This window comes from Hyla sarda, chromosome 9 (genome assembly GCF_029499605.1).
Source record: "Hyla sarda isolate aHylSar1 chromosome 9, aHylSar1.hap1, whole genome shotgun sequence".
Classification (NCBI taxonomy): Eukaryota; Metazoa; Chordata; class Amphibia; order Anura; family Hylidae; genus Hyla; species Hyla sarda.
The window spans coordinates 32,266,865-32,287,742 of NC_079197.1; the positions used below are offsets into that span (position 1 = coordinate 32,266,865).

The 20,878-nt window shown below is 42.4% G+C and overlaps 1 protein-coding gene across 3 annotated transcripts in view; it reads left to right on the forward strand.

Moving 5' to 3' along the window:
* The window catches only part of NR5A1 (nuclear receptor subfamily 5 group A member 1), a 229,475-nt gene that overhangs the window by 131,979 nt on the left and 76,618 nt on the right, over positions 1 to 20,878 (forward strand). The gene's annotated exons all lie outside the window — the stretch shown is intronic.

Here is a 20,878-nt window from a genome sequence, read left to right on the forward strand (position 1 = left end):
CTGTGGAATCTCCCTGTGGAATTCCAACGCACGATTCCGCATGGTAATTCCGTCGGCGTCGGCGTCAGAGGCAGCAGTGAAGATCGCTGCTTCTAGGAGTTTCAAAACTACAACTCCCAGCATGCCCAGCGTGACCCCATTTTGGAAACTACCCCTCTCACGGAACGTAACAAGGGGTATAGGGAGCCTTAACACCCCATAGGTGTTTGACGAAATTTCGTTAAAGTTGGACAGGAAAATGAAATTTTGTTATTTTTTCACTAAAATGCTGGTGTTTGTCCCAAATTTTCCATTTTCACAAGGGGTAATAGGAAAAAAGCCCCCCACAATTTGTAACACCATTTCTTCTGAGCATATAAATACCCCATATGTGGACATAAAGTGCTCTTCGGGCGCACTACAATGCTCAGAAGAGAAGGAGCGCCATTGGGCTTTTGGAGAGAGAATGAAGGCCATGTGTGTTTACAAAGCCCCGATGGTGCCAGAACAGTGGACCCCACCCCCACATGTGACCCCGTTTTGGAAACTACACCCCTCAAGGAATGTAACAAGGGGTGCATTGAGAATTTACACCCTACAAGTGTCTGACAGATTTTTGCTAAAGGGGTCCGTGAAAATGAAAAATGTAATTTTTCATTTGCACAGCCCACTGTTACAAAGCCCAGCGCACTGTTTTTCTCCTATTACCCTTTGTAAAAATTTGGGGTAACACCAGCATTTGTGAAAACAACCACATTTTTTTTTCACGTTCGTTCAACTTTAGCGGAAATTTGTCAGACACCTGTGGGGTGTAAAGGCTCACTGTACCCCTTGTTGCATTCCTTGAGGGGTGTTGTTTCCCAAATAGAGTGCCATGAGGGGCTTTTTTTTTTGCTGTTCTGGCACCATAGGGGCAGAGCTGGTTTGAGACTAAGTGTGGCCCTGGGCACAATGAAATATGGGGCCTCTGAATTGCATGACCAAAGAGTTTCCTGGTTTCCTCTGTTTTGTGATGCAGAATACACAGCACTAGGTTCCTGATCAGGCACCATGTGAATATGGCCTGAGATCCCAATGAGGGGAAAAGCATCAAAGACCATAACACAAACGTATCAGGGTCCAAATCTAAGATCTATTGTAAATATTTTCTCTGTTTAAGAGAACGTTCACACGTTTGTAACTAGCAGTAAGTTTCCACAGCAAGTTACGCTACCATGCACTTGTTTGGGCACATGGACAGTCCATAATAGTGGCAGATTTGCAGACCCGTTAAAATGAACGGTAGCATAACAGGTTTTTCTGCAGTGGGAAACCGGCTGCTAGTTACGAGCATGTGAACGTACCCTGAAGGAGAACTTCAGTAAATAAAAATTCAACCACTATGTCCGAGAATAAAAATAATAAACTTTAACTAAACTTTCACCACTCCCCTGGTGCCACCAATACCGCAACCCCGTCCTCCGGTCCTGGTCTTCTTCTGGCTTTTGGTGCCCGATTAAAATAATATATAATGTTAATGATCCTGTACAGTGAACGGTGTATAAGTAAAGAAACAAGAAACCTCAAATTGCTGCTTTTTGGTCACATCATTTATTTCAGTAAATAAAATAAAAAGTATTCAAAAAGTCACATATACGCAAAAGTGAAACCAATAAAAACTACAGATAACCGTGGTTAGAATAGAGCAATTTTACATACTGATTTTGTTAAAAAGCCTTTTTTTTTTTTTTTTTTTTAAACCAGTACAATAATAGTAAAGCATGTACCCATGGGTATCATTTTAATCATATTGACCTACGGAATAAAGAAAATATGGACTTTTTAATGTAAAGTGTACTGCTTAAAAATTAGACCCCCCAAAATGTTCCCGCAAAATAATAATTTTTTGGGTTCACTGTACGTTTTATGGTAAAATGAGTGATGTCATTACAAAGTACAATTGGTTACGCAAAAAACAACCCTTATATGAGTCTGTGGATGGAAATTTAAGAGGTATGACTCTCAGAAGATGAGGAGGAAAAAACGAAAATGCAAAAATAAAACCCGACTGTGTCCCGAGTGGTTAAAATATTAAATCACACCTCTACTCCCCATTTCTAAGGTATAACTATACACTGCTCCCCATGGCTCCCACATCCTTTCCCCTTATCTTCTACTCTCATCTTCTATGTTTGTTAAACCCATAGACAGCATACACAGACTTACTATGTATCTTCCAAGACCTGGCATGACTCCTATTGGCTTAGAGTCCTGATGACGTCACCAAAGGTCCTAGAAGATCCATATTAAGTGTTATGTGCTGTCTATGGGCCCTGTGCAGCCCGGACAGCTATCCGGCTATATTCTCACTACTGTATTCAGGGACAGACTGGGAATAAAAAAACAGCCCTACAGCCACAGGCATTGGGGCACAGACGTATTCCTCTTTTTTTTGTGTGGATAAATATAAATAAATATATATATATATATATATATATATATATATACACACACACACACATACACACTGTCTAAATCCTGTATACTGAAACCAATATTACCACCACTAATACTAGTATACTTAGCACGAGGATTGCAGCCAGGGATCAGTGTGGGATATTGGAGGCCACACGGGAGCACTGGGGGTATGTAAAGGTTTATTTTTTCCATCTATGACATAGAATGGGCATGATTCTAGAAAAACAAAACCCTCCATCTGGATAATGCCTTTAAGCCCCCTGTGCTCCATATACATCACACCAAGACTATATAACACCACCATGCCATGAGTAAATAACGCCACCCTTAAGTGATTCAGGTAAAAAAACTATAGGAATACCAATATTGCCACCATACTGAGACTTGATACACATACAATATATTAATATCAGATAGCACATGTTGGCCTGTGGAGTCACCACAATCAGTGCTGGATAAATGAATATCTTTCTGATCAGACAAATTCAGAAGCAGAATAATCTTCTCTGTTAGGGTCTATTCACATGTACAGTATCCTCTGCATATTTGATGCACATGATTTGAAAATGAAGATGAGTTCAATTAGTTTTCAATGAAATCTGCAGCAAAAAAAATCTGCAGCTTCAAATTCTGTGGATCAAATATGCGCAGGATACTGTTAGTGTTAATACCCCCTCAGGGGTTATTTTCTTTTCCCATCTTCTTACTGTATCCCAAACTGCCATGATGACTACAAAACCTCTGAGTTTGCAAAAAGAAAACTAAATAATACATTTCCACACTGCAATACAGCCAGGGAACCTCTATACCAGTGAGCACCCATAAAAGTCAGCCAGGGAACCTCTATACCAGAGAGCACCCATAATGATCAGCCAAGGAACCTCTATACCAGAGAGCACCCATAAAAGTCAGCCAGGGAACCTCTATACCAGAGAGCACCCATAATGATCAGCCAGGGAACCTCTATACCAGTGAGCACCCCTAAAAGTCAGCCAGGGAACCTCTATACCAGAGAGCACCCATAATGATCAGCCAGGGAACCTCTATACCAGAGAACACCCATAATGATCAGCCAGGGAACCTCTATACCAGAGAGCACCCATAATGATCAACCAGGGAACCTCTATACCAGAGAGCACCCATAAAAGTCAGCCAGGGAACCTCTATACCAGCGAACACCCATAAAAGTCAGCCAGGGAACCTCTATACCAGAGAGCACCCATAAAAGTCAGCCTGGGAACCTCTATACCAGAGAACACCCATAATGATCAGCCAGGGAACCTCTATACAAGAGAGATTCCATAATGATCAGCCAGGGAACCTCTATACCAGAGAGCACCCATAATGATCAGCCAGGGAACCTCTATACCATAGAGCACCCATAAAAGTCAGCGCACCCATAATGATCAGCCAAGGAACCTCTATACCAGAGAGCACCCATAATGATCTGCCAGGGAACCTCTATACCAGAGAGCACCCATAAAAGTCAGCCAGGGAACCTCTATACCAGAGAGCACCCATAATGATCAGCCAGGGAACCTCTATACCAGAGAGCACCCATAAGGATCAGCCAGGGAACCTCTATACCAGAGAGCACCCATAATGATCAGCCAGGGAACCTCTATACCAGAGAGTACCCATAAAATCAGCCAGGGAACCTCTATACCAGAGAGCACCCATAATGATCTGCCAGGGAACCTCTATACCAGAGAGCACCCATAATGATCAGCCAGGGAACCTCTATACCAGAGAGCACCCATAATGATCAGCCAGGGAACCTCTATACCAGAGAGCACCCATAATGATCAGCCAGGGAACCTCTATACCAGAGAGCACCCATAATGATCAGCCAGGGAACCTCTATACCAGAGAGCACCCATAATGATCAGCCAGGGAACCTCTATACCAGAGAGTACCCATAAAAGTCAGCCAGGGAACCTCTATACCAGAGAGCACCCATAATGATCAGCCAGCTGGCTCTAACTTGGTAGTGCACTTAAAGAAGATTTGACGTCTTTATGCTGTGTTCACTCTTTGAATTTTTACTGCATTCTGGCTGCTCTGCTTGGATTTTCCGAAACTGTGGTTAAAAACAGAATAAATGCAAAAAAAAAACAAAAACAAAACACACTGTGTGAATGCAGCCTTAGAAGGGTTGTATAGTTAGTAAATATCCTGATCCTATAGAGATAAAGCTGGGAGGGGTGTTGGAGCTAACAGGGCAATCTAATAGTTGATGTCATCCTGTAGTTCACAGAAGGTCAGCTGACTCAGGACTGACTTACTTTTGGGCAGGACTTTTTTTTATCCGCAGTGTATTTCACACTGCAGATTCACTGATGGCAGTCACAAGAGAACTGCAGAGCGAGCTCCTGGCTGTGGCTGGGTAGCCCTGTGTGTCCGCTCATAGTGGCAGATTTCTACAGCAGGAAATCCGCCACTACATGCCGACACACACAGAGCTTCCCGGCCGCAGCTGGGAGCTTGTTCTGCAGTCCCTCTGTGATTGCCGTCAGCACATCTGCAGCGTAAAATACGTTGCGAATACGCCCCGTGTGACCTTGCCCTTTCACAGATTTAGCCATGTAACATTCTGTCAGTCATACTTGTGATCACATGGCCAAATTGGAGTAACAAAACGAATAGATGCAGCTGTGCTGGAATGAAACAAAAGACTGTATAAACTGTATGACTAGTTATGGCGAGTGTGCATAATTTGGGCAAAAAATACAAGTTTTTCTTTAATTAATAAGTGTAGGCCCCCAGCCAGGTAAAAAGTCACTTCCCAACATATCTGCGCTGCTATAGGCCTCCTCAGACCAGGCTCCTACACAACTACACAGTTCTATGTCAGTGTGCCAACGTTTTTTGAAGAGTCCAAGTCCTGTTGAAGAGGTGTATTATTGTTCTACAAAGCAAACAATGGCTGTTCTTTAATACTTGTGCATGCAAACCATGAGAAAAAATATTGTAGCTGATTTTTTGTCTCATTTTCATGTGTCCAGAATATAAGAAACTCGCCATGTTATGATTGCTTCCCAAAACATGGGTCCAGTATCTCCAGGTGCTGCCATCTGTGCATCATGTCTATTGTCGGGAGGGGAGGGAGAGTAAAGGGCTGCTAGTTTTTATAGAGCGGCTGCACATCTATGGGGGAGATTTATCAAAACCTGTTCAGAGGAAATGTTGCTGAGTTTCCCATAGCAACCAATCAGATCGCTTCTTTCATTTCGAAGGCTGCATTCACATCACGATTTCTCCATCCGACTTGAGTACACGATTTTTATAGCTTAAAATCGTATGAAATCGTATATAAAGTCGGATCCATTGACTTCCATAAAAAAATCGGATCCATTACACACATCCGATTTGATCCGCATCCGATTTCACACGATTTTTATTTGGGTCTGAAATCGGGGGTTGACCGCGATTTCAGACCTGAACAAAAATCGTGTGAAATCGGATGTGGATCAAATCAAGTGTGTGTAATGGATCCGATTTTTTTTATGGAGGCCAATGGATCCGACTTTATATACGATTTCATACGATTTTAAGCTATAAAAATCGTGTACTCATGTCGGATGGAGAAATCGTGATGTGAATGCAGCCTTAGAAATGAAAGAAGCGATCTGATTGGTTGCTATGGGAAACTCAGTAACTTTCCTTTGGGCAGGTTTTCATAAATCTGCCCCTATATTCTTACATTGTGGATTTCTTGTGGAGTTTGCAGAATCTGTACCAGAAGAAAAAGCTGCTAGTAAATTAGGTTTTAACAAACTCCATTAATTCACAATGGCCCTCATTTACTAAGAGTGTTGTGTAGGTTTCTTTGTGGGTTTTAATTCACTACAATTTATTTTCCACGGTATTTACTAAGGTTTCCCTACATTTTCCACTTTCCCTACACTTTGCTTTTTTACACATGCTCTGATCTGTCTGGTTTTCCTCAGCTCAAATCCACCACATTTTATGTGGAAACCTTAGTAAATATGTTGGGTTTTTGTGAAAATGTCGAGGACACGCCCCCTTTTAGGAGACCACGCCCATTCCCAGCTGCCATGCCCCCTTTTTGGGTTTTATTAGCAAAATGGAGAGTTAGTCGGGGTTTTTTCAATTCTGGCACAAGTTCTTTCGCAAAATCTGTCGCAGACAGAATTTCTGGCGCAATGCAACAGAATCTGGCGCACAACCCGACAAAACATGTCGGGTTTGCAATAGTAAATGAGGGTCAATGTAGAAATTTGCATTGGATTCTAGACATTCTGCAGATTTTCAGATGAATGAATGTATGAATGGTGCACATGCGTACCCTACTCCACTAGGCCGGGCCTCTGAATTGGGTCTCCGTTCTCAGACCACCTAAAATAAGACACTTATTTCCTATCCTGTAGTTAAGAGGTTTTAGTCGCAGGGATACCCATTTAAGCTTAGTAGTGATCAGCAGTTAACTCTTTAAAGGGGTATTCCGGGCAAAAACATTTTATCCCCTATCCAAATTATAGAGGATAAGATGTCTGATCGCGGGGGGCTCGCCGCGATCTCCCTGCAGCACCCGCATTCTGTGCGGGAGCTGCGTCTCCAGTTTCAGAAACCTCCGGGTTTCCAGGACTGGGGACGGGATGGGACGTCATGCCACGCCCCCCTCCATTCATGTCTATGGGAGGGGGTGTAACGGCCGTAGTGTGAACTGTGTTGCAGAATTCCATTGACAGCAATGGAATTGGAATTTCTGCGCTTTTTTTTACACTGTGAGCTAGTATAAAAATTTTCCTGTTCTTCTAGTACTACGGAGCTGCTCTATGTACTGCACTAGTACAGCCTGCAGTCTCAGCACCGTGGTGAGCCTAAGATGGTGCTGAGACTGTAGGCTGTAGTAGTGCAGTACACAAAAAAGCTCGGCAGCAATGACCTCTCCTGTAGGGCTGCGGAGGGTAGCGGTGGAGAGAGAAGCTAGGGTGCTGGCAAGGGGAGCTCTGTAAGCCGGAAACCGGCAGGTAAAGTGAATCCAACCTTGGAGGAAGGTTATGTTGTATGAAACTTTGGGGAAATACTTCTGCATGTTCCGAGAAGGGGCAGGAGCGCAGCTACTGTCAAATTCCAGTGCAAGGTGGAACATGTTTAATCTTCTACTGGAATGCCATTCCTCATGGCGAGTTCTGTTGTGTGAACTGAGCAGTGCAAAACCTATTGAAATCAATGGGTGTGCAGTGCAAGTCAAAATCTGCACTGAATATCCTTGAAATTCCATTCTGATCCTTTTAAAGTGTGAACCGGGTCTAAGGGTGAAAATACGATAAAAAATACAAACATACAGAGTAATGGAAGAATTTCAGTGCAGTTTTGGAAACTGCAATGTAACTGCAATGCAACCGGATTATGTGTTTTTACCATCAGACCTGTCGTGAAGAGCTGTTCACCAGTGTTTTTATGACCTGACCACAAACAGGGAAATAACAGCAATTCTTATTTAAAGGGGTTATCCAGCATAAGGTGATTTTAGTACGTACCTGGCAGGCAGTAATGGACATGCTTAGGAAGGATCTGTGCTTGTCTTGGGCTAAATGTCTATGTTGTGAGATTACCATAACACTGTGGCTAGCTTTCTGTGAACTTGTATTTCCTGTTTTCAGTTTTATTCTTTGACTACAAATCCCATGATACCATTTTCCTCCCCCCCACACATCAGCCACCCCACCCATTGAAGCATAAATGAGCTGCAGACCTGGGGTTTTCAATCAGGGAGCCTCCAGCTGTTGCATTACTTGCAGATTGCTCTCTCCACCCATTGAAGCGGACTAGTGAGTCAGGTCTCGACCGCATTGCAAGCTGGGAAAAATCTGAGACAGCAGTCATTTTGTTTGCTGTTAAAAATAAATATTGGGATGAAAATCACATACGAATTGTGAGAAAACCGTCACACACAGGTACATACACTATATTATGAACTACACTAACTTTACAGCCCCTGTAGCATAGTCAAATAAAAAAAAAATCCTGGAATACCCCTTTAATGGCTGGAAACAGCCCTACTTAGTATGTTGGCCACCTTAGGTTGACACATTATTCCACATATACACTTAGGGCCACAGTAAGGCTCTGTGCAGTACAAAGGAGGCAAGAAATCTAGAATTGTCCTCCGTTGATAAGCAAAATTTTCCATACAGACAGAAGGGTATGAATCTCTGAATCCATGGTGTAAATTGCTTGTCACATGGCATTAAAGGGAAAGATAAAGCCATGTATTTTAGCTTGAACACTGATTCATATGGAGGCGCAGAAAGCCTAGTCGGTACAGAACAGGGCCGACACAATGACAAGACACAAGTAAGGTGACAAAACAATTTAGTTTGCCTGGGTTGAGGTAATGATTTAGTATTTATTATCACCAACAGGGTCTAGGTGTCAAAGCAATAACTAGTCCTGGGAGCTCTGAGTGTCACCCAGGAGATATAATTGAAAGATGGGACATTGAGAAATTGAGGATGAGGCCATTCCATGCACAGACGATCGATAGTGGTCATGTACAGGCACATTTGGGAAAGGCATTAGGGAATTGGCTGGTTGATCATTTCGTTTTATGGTTGATTTTCCTTTCTGTAAAGTTATACTCAGATTTACAGTCTTGTACTTTAATAGCGGAACTCTCAATTTCTCGTTAAGTTAATCTGCCTCATCCTTTATCAGACCAAAGACTTCAGAGAACTTCAGATGACTTTGTAATAATTGTAGTGAGCCTGTAAATTTAGGGCAGAAAATATACTTTTATTTAGTTACTTCTATACATTTGTCAGAAATGGAAAAAATAATGTAATATGTAATTTTTATTCTACCAAATTTGCTTAAAGTAGTTTCAATAGCAGCAGTTACTTTCATAGGGGTCTGCTCTCTCTAGTGCTCATAGTGGGATGCCAGCTCCTTTCTCTTGGTGTTGGCTGTATGTCACAGGTATCTGTGGGCATCCCGTCGAGAATGGGATCCTGATGTATACTATGGTGTACAGTGGGCGAGGCTATTCGTTTAAATGGCCTGAACTGAGTCACCTAGTATTCGGGCCGTTTTCTGCTGGTATACACTTATTTAATTGGACTCAATATTCTGGGTGTCTTAGTGATTAACACAGTACGTGCAGCACTGAGGAACTTACAGTTGCTCAAAAACAACATCTGCATGGAGTTTGTATGTTCTCCCAATGTTTGCGTGGGTGTCCTTTTGCTTCTTTGGTTTCCTTCCCTATTCCAAAAAATATACTGACATGTAACATAGCTACATGCTGCAGCTGAAAAAAGACACATATACACAAGTTTAAAGGGGTCATCAAGGATTTTTTTTATATATATCAACTGGCTCCAGAAAGTTAAAGAGATTTGTAAATTACTTCTATTAAAAAATCTTAATCCTTTCAGTACTTATGAACTTCTGAAGTTGAGTTGTTCTTTTATGTCTAAGTGCTCTCTGATGACACGTGTCTCAGGAACCGCCCAGTTTAGAAGCAAATCCCCATAGCAAACCTCTTCTAAACTGGGCGGTTCCTGAGACACGTGTCATCAGAGAGCACTTAGAAAAGAACAACTCAACTTCAGAAGCTCATAAGTACTGAAAGAATTAAGATTTTTTAATAGAAGTAATTTACAAATCTGTTTAACTTTCTGGAGCCAATTGATATATATAAAAAAGGTTTTTTTTTTTTTTTTTTTTTTTTTTTTACTGGATAACCCCTTTAACAAGTTCAGTGTTAATATACTGGTTAAAGGGGTTGTCTGGGGAAAAGAAGAGATCTTGCTTGCTCAATAGCTACCAGATATCACAGTCTGCAAGGTTGTCAACATTATGCAGCTATTGGCCATCACAGGGTTTTGCAGTGATTGCTACCAGCACCCACCAACTCTAGTCTCAGAAGGTTTATTACCAAGATGTGCAGCACAGGTAAGACCTCTTCTGCTCTGCAGATAACCACTTTTATCACAGCTTTCATAGTGTCTGTCTAGACCTGGTCATGCACTACATTTTTTGGATGACCAAATCTGCATCTGCTACAAGTCCTTCGGAAGACACCACCTGAAATCCCTAATGTATGTTAAGCTAAAAAACTACATTATGAACCCATTTAAGGACAAGAGCTGATATGAAGGTCTGTACAGCACTTCGAAATATGTTGGCGCTATATACAACATCTCCCATATCGACCAAAGTCAGGAAGTGTGATACAAAAATGGAGACCATTAAAGCCATAAAGTAGATTGGACATGTTGTCAGAAAAATCACATCTTCAGTTTAGTTAAACACTGTAAGGTGTGTACATTTTGTTGCATATGTTTGTCTGTGTAAACTACCGTATATACTCGAGTATAAGCCGAGCTTGTCAGCATGATTTTTCGTGCTGAAAATGCCCCTCTTGGCTTATACTCGAGTGCACTCTCCGCCTGTCAATCCCTTCTCAGTGGTCTTCAACCTGCGGACCTCCAGATGTTGCAAATCTACAACTCCCAGCATGCCCGGACAGCCATCGGCTGTGCGTCGTCATCAACGCAGCGTCACTAGTCCGGGGCCGGGCCCGGAGCACGGAGAAGAGGGCCTCCCGGGTGAAAATGGACAGCCCGGAACGACTAACCCTCCCCACCGGACGGTCCCTGCAGCAGAGATGGCCCGGACCAGCTCACCCTAACTTCCCACAGAGGGGAGGTTAGTAGAAAACTAAAGGGGGTGTCTGGATGATGACGGAGGCCGCAGTGGTCTTCAACCTGTGGACCTCCAGAGATTTCAAAACTACAACTCCCAGCATGCCCGGACAGCCGATGGCTGTCCGGGCATGCAGGGAGTTCTAGTTTTGCAACATCTGGAGGTCCGCAGGTTGAAGACCACTGATGAAGGGATTGACAGGCGGTGATGATGAAGGGGGGTGGGATGATGACGGGGGTCTGGATGATGACATGGGGGGGGGGATGATGTAGTTCCCACCCTAGGCTTATAGTCGAGTCAATAACTTTGGGGTAAAATTAGGGGCCTCGGCTTATACTTGAGTATATACGGTAAATACATTATATTACAAAAGGAGAACATTTTATATTTTTAATGGTAAGTGTGCTATAACATCCTGTTCACACTGGTGTGGTGCTGTGCGGCGTCCGTTGCTGCCGTGGTGCCATGTCTGTGGGGAGGTGCGACCCATGGACTGGTTTGGGTGGCATTGGGGCCGCTCTGCCAGTGGGTCGTTCCCCCTGTGGGCACTGGTGTCGCAGCGGTGGTGGTCGCCGCCCAGTGCTACGCCATTTTATGCTAGGGACGTTAGGGACCCACTCTTACTAGGTGGCCTTGACGTGGCGAGTGGGCTTTGTACTTTTTGATCAAAACGTATATACTAACAACCTGTTAGTTTTTGAAATCATTGTGCAAGATTGTAGATGTGCACCATGTCTGTTTTCTACCTGAATTCACATTTTATATTTTTATATTGCAAATATGTACTGATTCCTTTTAGGTACCACATTAATGCCATGAAAACATAGAAAAATATGTGAAAAATAAAGTATTTGTCCTTAGAATGTGACATTATGAAAGGTAAAGCTTTGCTGTATCCATTGAAGTATCTTAGGTCTTAGGTCTTAAAAGGGTTCATTTAAAATGTCAATTAAGATAGATCAAATTAATTCTTACTGTAAAGTAAATTTAATAAAATAATAAGGATAGTGCATAAAACTTAGCATTTAATAGGGCAGTTTAAAGTATCCACCAATTGTTGGGCAATATCTATTTAGCAGTAACCTTGTTTTTGGATATATTGTGATTGCTTGATATTTCCTATTGTAAATCCTGATTTGTATTTTATCACTCAGGTATTTTTTTTGTCTGGCTGTGATTAATTTTTATATGGTAAAGGACTCACGTTTATGTTGGTGGATATTTTAAACTGCCCTATTAAAAGCTAAGTTTTATGCACTATCCTTAGTGTAATTCTTTACATGTTATTATTTGTTTACCGTATATACTCGAGTATAAGCCGAGTTTTTCAGCACGATTTTTCGTGCTGAAAACACCCACCTCGGCTTATACTCGAGTGAACTAAACTAAAGGGGGTGAGGGGGGGGGGGGGGGTCTGGATGATGTCGAAGGCCGCAGTGGTCTTCAACCTGCGAACCTCCAGATGTTTCAAAACTACAACTCTCAGCATGCCCGGACAGCCGATGGCTGTCCGGGCATGCTAGGAGTTGTAGTTTTGGAACATCTGGAGGTCCGCAGGTTGAAGACCACTGTAAATCAGACATTGACAAGCGGTGATGATGAAGGGGGGTGGGTGGTCTGATGACAGGTGGTGATGATGAAGGGGGTGTGTGGGATGATGACAGGCGGTGATGATGACAGGCGGTAATGATGAAGGGGGGGGATGATGAAGGGGGGGTGTGGGATGATGACAGGGTAATGATGACAGGCGGTGATGATGAAGGGGGGGTGTGGGATGATGACAGGTGCTGATGATGAAGGGGGTGTGTGGGATGATGACAGGCGGTGATGATGAAGGGGGGGATGATGACGGAGGGATGATGACAGGCGGTGATGATGAAGGGGGGGGGGTGGGATGATGACAGGCGGTGATGATGACAGGCGGTGATGATGAAAGGGGATGATGAAGGGTAATGATGAAGGGGGGATGATGACAGGAGGTGATGATGAAGGGGGGATGATGAAGGGGGGGATGATGACAGGGTAATGATGAAGGGGGGATGATGACAGGCGGTGATGATGAAGGGGGATGATGACAGGGTGATGATGATGAGGGTGTTAATGACGGGGGTCTTGATGATGACAGGGGTCTGGATGATGACATGGAGGGATGATGTATTTCCCACCCTAGGCTTATAGTCGAGTCAATAACTTTTCCTGGGATTTTGGGGTGAAATTAGGGGCCTCGGTATAGACATCACATAGTGTAGCTAATGGGACCATCACATACCCATTGATATTTATAATTTAAAGTAAATTTGTTATATTTTGATACTATGAAACGGCACAATTGATACGTTTATCCTGTAGCTTGTGGTTTTACCCGCATTGCAGAATACATGGTGAGCAGCCTGCTTATGAATATGCTACGCTGCGCTGTCAATGGTCCTGTCATTATATTACCTGACATAGGGACAGAAGTTTATTTTGTGTGCTTCACACACTTAAGGGCTTCTCTGTGTATACAGAAGTGGTGAGTGACAGCTGCAAGTGCAAACACTCCACACAAGAGTGCATCCCGAGGCTAGGCAGGTTCTCAGTTGCTGGAGAATTAAATGCAAGTCAAGCATAGAGAATATTGTCCCATTTTGATTACACTAGCAAAACACAGTAACTACAGAAATCATTACCCCTGGAGCAGGTAAACAGTTATATATATATATATATATATATATATATATATATATCTTATATGCTTCTATGTGAACAAGGTGCACACAGCAGCACAGGACAAAGCCCAAGACATTGTGCTGCCTGGGTCCAGGAGTTAAATTCTGCATATCAGGACAACATGATCAAAAAACACACAATTCTGGTGTTTTGTATTTTTTTACCTTTACGCCATTTACCATACGGGATTAATAATGTTTATTATATTTTAATAGTGTGGACAATTAGCATGTGGCAATACTACATATGTTTATTTTTATGTTTACGTTTTTTTTTTATATATGGAAAAGGGGAGATTTCAACTTTTAATATGGAAGGGTTTTTTTTTTTTTTTTACACCTTATTAGTCCCTTATGGGACTTTTAGGAGGAACCAGTAGATTCCTCATGCAGATCAATGAAGTTCCATAGAACTTCATTGATCTGTGTGCTCTGCAATCATTTTGTAGAGCCAGAGCAGCCAGGCTCTATCAAATGATGAGCCATGAACAGCAAAGGAAGAGAGGTAAGCCCTCCAGCTACCTTTACAGTGGATCGCCCTCCCGCGTTCGCACTGCTTCTGTATTTGGTGCACAAATCTCTCTTTTCTGCTGCTCACTCATTCCAACATCCACTGCTCAGGAAGATGTGCTCACCCTCACTCACCATGCTTTCACTTCCTCCCTGAGTCCAATTTAAGTTTAACATACATTAACATTTCCCTTTGGTGCTGCTGGTAATCTGTGTTTCGCGACATAATCAGTCTTCTCCCCCCTCTGGCAGTTAAAATTATAGTTATTAGGCTCTGCTCCTTTCATGCCAATCACAGATAAAATTTATTTTTATTGGCTGCTCTACAGTCCACAATGGATAATTAAACAGAGACCTGGTTATGAAGAGTGACAGAGCATGTGTGTACCAATATTAGGCTCAGTAGGTGGATGTGCACTGTACTATACACTAGGAACGCCAGATGGTATCATATTTAAGAGGCATTCCAGCATGTAGAGCTTTTAATAGTCAAACCATGTAGCTTTTATTGAAGCACAGTGACACAATATATAAGTATAGCTTCCAACAAAACAACAATGGTCCTAGGACCAAATAGACAATAAACAGAATACAATGGTATACTTATAAGATGATGTAATATGCAAAGCTCCCAAAAAGCTATGTAAAGCGCCAATGAAAATAAAGACATAAAAGACAATAAGACATATAAATATATAATACATACTGGCTAACCCCAACATAAAATAAATAAAAACTACCTCTTAGTAAAGGGAAATGCAATCAGTCATATCTGGGCAATAAGGGGATGATAACCATGGTTCCCACACAACATTAAAGCTGTCCACCGCATCCTCCCTGATAGCTGCCAACTTTTCATGAAGCATAATAAGATTCATTCTTGAGAGAACATCTCCAAAGCGTAAAACTGTTTGCTTCCATAGTGAAGCGACATGAATCCTGGCTGCCAGAAGTATATATTGAGAAAGGCGAAATACTTTATATTACATCCTAGTGGGTTTACAGCCGAAAAGACAGTACACGGTTGGGAAAAATGGAGTCAAGAAAAATGGAGCCCAAGCTGAAACTACCGGACATGACCACAGCATGTGGTAGATCATTACTTGCATAGCACAATCATGGAAACATAGTGGAGAAACCGCGGGATTAATGGCGTGTAATCTAACAGGGACTAAATATGTTCTATGAAGTACTTTAAGTGCCATTTCCATTAAGGACACCTGCCACGGTTAAGTACTGCACAGCCGTCTCGCCATTGAGAAAGCGACATGGTGGTGCGTAAGTCGCCTTCCCAATTGCGCATAAATTTCAGTTTCATATCTGAAGGTGGTGCATTAAGATGAGAGTATAATATAGACAATATGCCTGGGAGATGGGTAGTATAGAGAGAGCGAGCTTCAAAGGAGGTGGGTTTAAGTTCTTGTGGACGGATAACTTGGGATTGGAGAAAGGAAAAAATCTGACATGCCCTAAACATCTCATTGCAAGGTACAGAACGAGACAATCTAAGGGATTCAAATGTGGGGAGACGTCGCCCAATCAAGAAGTCATAGAGTCTAGGGAGTTTGGTATTGCGCCACCAAGAAAAGCTTGGAGCCATGCCAGGAGGGAAAAGAGGGTTAGATAGAATAGGCATTAGAGGGGAAACAGGAGACTGAAGAGAAAACTTAAAAGGGGTACTCCCGTGTAAAACTTTTTTTTTTTTTTTTTAATCAACTGGTGCCAGAAAGTTAAACAGATTTGTAAATCACTTTAAAAATCTTAATCCTTCCAGTACTTTTTAGGGGCTGTATACTAAAGAGAAATCCAAAAAAGAAATGCATTTCCTCTGATAACATGACCACAGTGCTCTCTGCTGACCTCTGCTGTCCATATTAGGAACTGTCCAGAGCAGGAGAAAATCCCCATAGCAAACATATTCCTAAAATGGACAGCAGAGGTCAGCAGAGAGCACTGTGGTCATGACATCAGAGGAAATGCATTTCTTTTTTGAATTTCTCTTTAGTATAAAGCCCCTAAAAAGTACTGGAAGGATTAAGATTTTTTAATAGAAGTGATTTACAAATCTGTTTAACTTTCTGGCACCAGTTGATAAAAAAAAAAAAAAAAAAAGTTTTCCATGGGAGTACCCCTTTAAAGCAAACCTGACACCAGAGAGATAAAGAATAAAGGGCCACAAGGGCCGAGGAGGGTAACAGTGTGGAAACTGGACAGGAGGACCACATAAAGGCCACATAGGAATACCGGGAAAGCATGGAGTTCTCTAAAAATACCCTTTTAGGAGCTCCCGAGGGAATGTTTATAAGAGCTAATTGAGCTACACGAGCTGCGTAATAGTATTTAAAAAAATTGGGAACTGATAAACCCCCTAATTTCCTGTTAAAATACATCACAGATTTAGCTATGCAAGGTTTTTTGTAAGTCCATATATAAGCTAGGACTTCTTTTTGTAGCAAGAGAAGATCTGATTTAACTATGGGGATGGGAAGGGAACAAAAAAGGTATAGTAGATGGGGCAAAATAACCATTTTGATAACATTGACCTTACCCAACCAGGATATGCAAGGAAAATTCCATTTCACTAAGTCCGCTTATATAGAGCTTGTTAGGATTCACTGTTAGGAATCATGACAGATGTACAGCAAGAGGTAGTGGATCCTTTGGGCCTGTGTGGATAGAGACTTGAGCCGTGCCAGTGAGCGGGGTCTAAGGTGCCACTGGTCTTCACCAGGGCCCACCGCAAAGCGGGATGGTCTTGCTGTGGCGGGTGAAACCCAGGTCACTACCCCTGGCACGACTCGTCCACACAGGTAGCTGGGTGATGACATGGTACAGACAGAGACTGGCAGGGACGTGGCAGGCAGGACATGGCTTGCAGGGCAAAAGGACAAGACAAGAACACAGGAACAGGAGAGACCGGAACTGGGGACAGGTACACAGACTCGGGAACAGGACTAGAACCAGGAACAGGACTTGGACTCAGGAACAGGGCTAGGACTCAGGAACAAGGACTAGGCTCAGGAACAAGGACAGACAACCAAGATCCGGCCCAGGGAGCAGGGAGGAGCAGATACTTATGGAGCAGGGACAGGTGCAAGTAATTTAACTAATTGGGTACTTGCCCTTTAAGAAAGTGAGCTCCGGTGCGCGCACGCCCTAAGGGTCAGAGGCACATACGCTGGAGCTGCGGGAACCCATGGAACAGATACACAGGACCGTAAGGGACAGCGGGCTGAGATTCGCATGCGGGCGAGTCCGGCCGGAGCGCAACTATAACAGAGCTATAGAGGGGAATATAGTTACATCGGTATAGGGAATGTAGAGACGGAGTAAGTTTTATACCGAGATATGGAAGACCAGAGGAGGAATCACGGAAACCAAAATTAAGGGAGATAAGGTGTTGCAGTGGTACCGGTACATTACAGTATAGGATTTCAGATTGATTAACATTAACAATTAAGCCAGAGCAAGCTGAAAATCAGAAAGGACCTCAAAAAGATTCGGCAAGGACACAAGAGGCTTGGTCAACATCAGGAGAAGGTCATCTGCAAATAGATTGACCTTACACTCCGAGGAAGCTACCAATACACCCCAAATATTCTGATGATCTTATATCAGAGCTGCCAGAGGCTCCATCACCAATGCAAACAGTGCCGGTGAAAGTGGACACCCCCTCACGGGTGCCCCGTCGAATCCTTAAGGGCCGAGGGGAGGTAGAGGGCAATTTCAAAAAGGCTGTTGGAGAAGAGTAAATATGTCATAGAAGTTGGGCAAAAGTTCCTGAAAACCCAAATTTTGTAAGCACTGTCAACAGGTACTGCCAAGATACACAGTTAAATGCTTTTTCTATATCTACCGACAATACAGATAGCGGAACAGCCTTAGTATTTGACCAATGGATTAGGTTAAGGACCTTCACGATATTATCAGGCGGCCTGGCACAAAGCCCACCTGGTCCAAATTTATCAATGTTGTCAAGTATCTGTTTAAACGAGTGGCCAAAATAGAAGTTAACAGTTTGGTGTCTACATTTAAGAGAGAAACGGGAACGGTAGTTAGCTGTATGAAGGTGATCTTCATTGGGTTTGGGTAGAATAGTTATCAGGGCATAATAGTCTTCAAGGGGAAGTAGAGGAGACATAAGGGAATTGAAAAAAAGTTACAAGATGGGGGACGAGTAAGGGAGCAAATTTCTTGTAGTAGGCAGCTGTAAGTCCATCCAGGCCAGGGGATTTGCCCAATTTAAGCCTAGAAAGAGCCACAATTACTTCCTCGGGTGAGATGGGGGCATTTAATACTTCTCCAGTGTCAAGAGTGAGATGAGAGAGGGAGACAGACGATAGAAAGCGAGTATGAGTAGTCGCAAAGGAGGAAGGACGAGTGGGTTCAGTGTACAAGTTAGTGTAAGGCTAAGTTTACACTTGTTTTTTTTTCTGGCAGTTTTTGGAATACTGCCACTGCAGTTTTTGAGCCAAAGTCAGAAGTGGATCCATAAGGGAGGAGAAGTGTAAGTCCTTCCTTTATATTTCCCATTCCTTTTGTATATATTTCTGGCTTTGGCTCAAAAACTGCAGTGGCAGTTGTCCAAAAACTGCCGGAAAAAAACTAAGTGGAAACTTAGCCTAATAGGAGTGGAAAGCAGAATATATGCGGCCAGAATTAGATGAACGAACACCAGTGTGCAACTGGAGACTATGTACCCTATTGATAGATGTTGTCTTTTTTAACATAGATGCTAAGAGACAATCAGGCTTATTAGCAAACTTATAATAGGTGGCTTTGGTCCACTGCAGAGCTTTCTATAATACTGGTAGTACATTTCCCATTAAGTCTTTTATAAATTGTGATTCCACACATGTTGTATATTTAGTCACATGCAAGAGTTGTGATGTTCAATATGTAGGCTGTACTGCGAGAAAATTTAAAAGACGCATCTAAGAGCATTTTCATTGTTCAGACAGTGAGTCTTTTATGTCACATTCTATGTCTGGGCTGTCTAAACACATAATTGAAATACATCACGGCAATTTATCCACATTGGGAGTCTGTGGTATTGAACGTGTATATCCACCTCGTCGAGGTGGAGACTGGTCTCGAATTTTGCTGAAAAGAGAAACTTACTGGATATTAGTACTTGACACAAGATTTCCACGGGGTATGAATTACAGAAATGATCTAGCCTACATTTATTGATGTTTTCATTGAAGTTATTTTCAAGAGACACATCTGTGGATATTGACATTGTTCAGATGCGTTTTTTTGGGTCATGGTCTATATTGGAATTGATCAAATACATAGTTATATTATATCAATGTGATTCATTTGCAGATGAGATCTGTGGTGTTTATTGTTCAAATTTTGTTGAAAAGAGAAACTTGTTGGTCATTGCTATTTTTTGCGGGGTGTGGATCAATGTTTTCACAGTGAATATGATTTTTTTTCCATTGATTCTTTGAAACTTTTCTGAATTGGGTCTTGTGTATATACAGTGAATGTACTGTTTTTTCCAGTGTTTCTTGAAGCTATGTTGATTTACCATTCTTGAATACAATTGAAGTTCACTTTCTTCTGGGATAATTTGTTAAAAGTCCTTCCAGCTGGAAGGAGCTCCAACTGCAATAGGTGGAGCTATGTTTGTATGAGGGTTAACAACTCAGTATATACAGTATATACACCATGCAGAGTGTAAGGGTTTCATGCCATGACTAAGAACATTATTGTTCGAAACACGTCGGTGGACGTGGGTTTTTAACTAACCAGAGCACATTATGTTTGTCTTTGTCCTTTTTGGATTTTAAAGCATTATGGAATAAAAATTACAATTTTTTAACTACCATTTTTTGTGGTGCTGGAGCCCTTAAATTTCATTTCTGGATTGCCGAATAACCAAGGATATGGCTTGGCGTTTATCTTCCGTGCTCCCTGCTACAGGACACTCTCTCCATTTAGAATAGGCATGTGGTGAGCTAAAAGTTTATTCTGTTTAATATTTTTTGCAAGAGCTTTCTCAACTACAGTAGATTGGAGCACGTCCAATTCAACCCTGGTTTCATGAAGTAACCTAGAAAGATAAGGGGAAGGGTCTTGTTGATGAGCAAATGTCAAACCTTTGAAGCTTAGCTTCTAATGCCCGTTGAGTCTCCGTCTGATCACGCTTAATCCCATTTGCTAAAGAAATTATACGGTCCCTGATAAACGATTTATGGGCCAACCACACCCACTTGGGATCTGAATCAGGTATTACATTGATTGTAAAATAAGAGCTGAGGTCTTCCTCAAGTTGTTGCTTCACTCTAGGTATTGTCAGGAGTGTCAGGAGTTGCCACCTGAAGGGATAAGAGATGGTGCACATAAATTTAATAGCCACTAAGACCAAGTCATGATCGGACCAGGCTGACGGAATGTGACGAACATACAGCAATTGTGGCAAGGCACGTACATTTGTGAGAATCCATTCTATTCTAGTGTAATGGCGCTGGGCAGGAGACTAATACGAGTATCCACGAGCACTCCCATTATGTTCACGCCATACATCTACCAAGGAACCC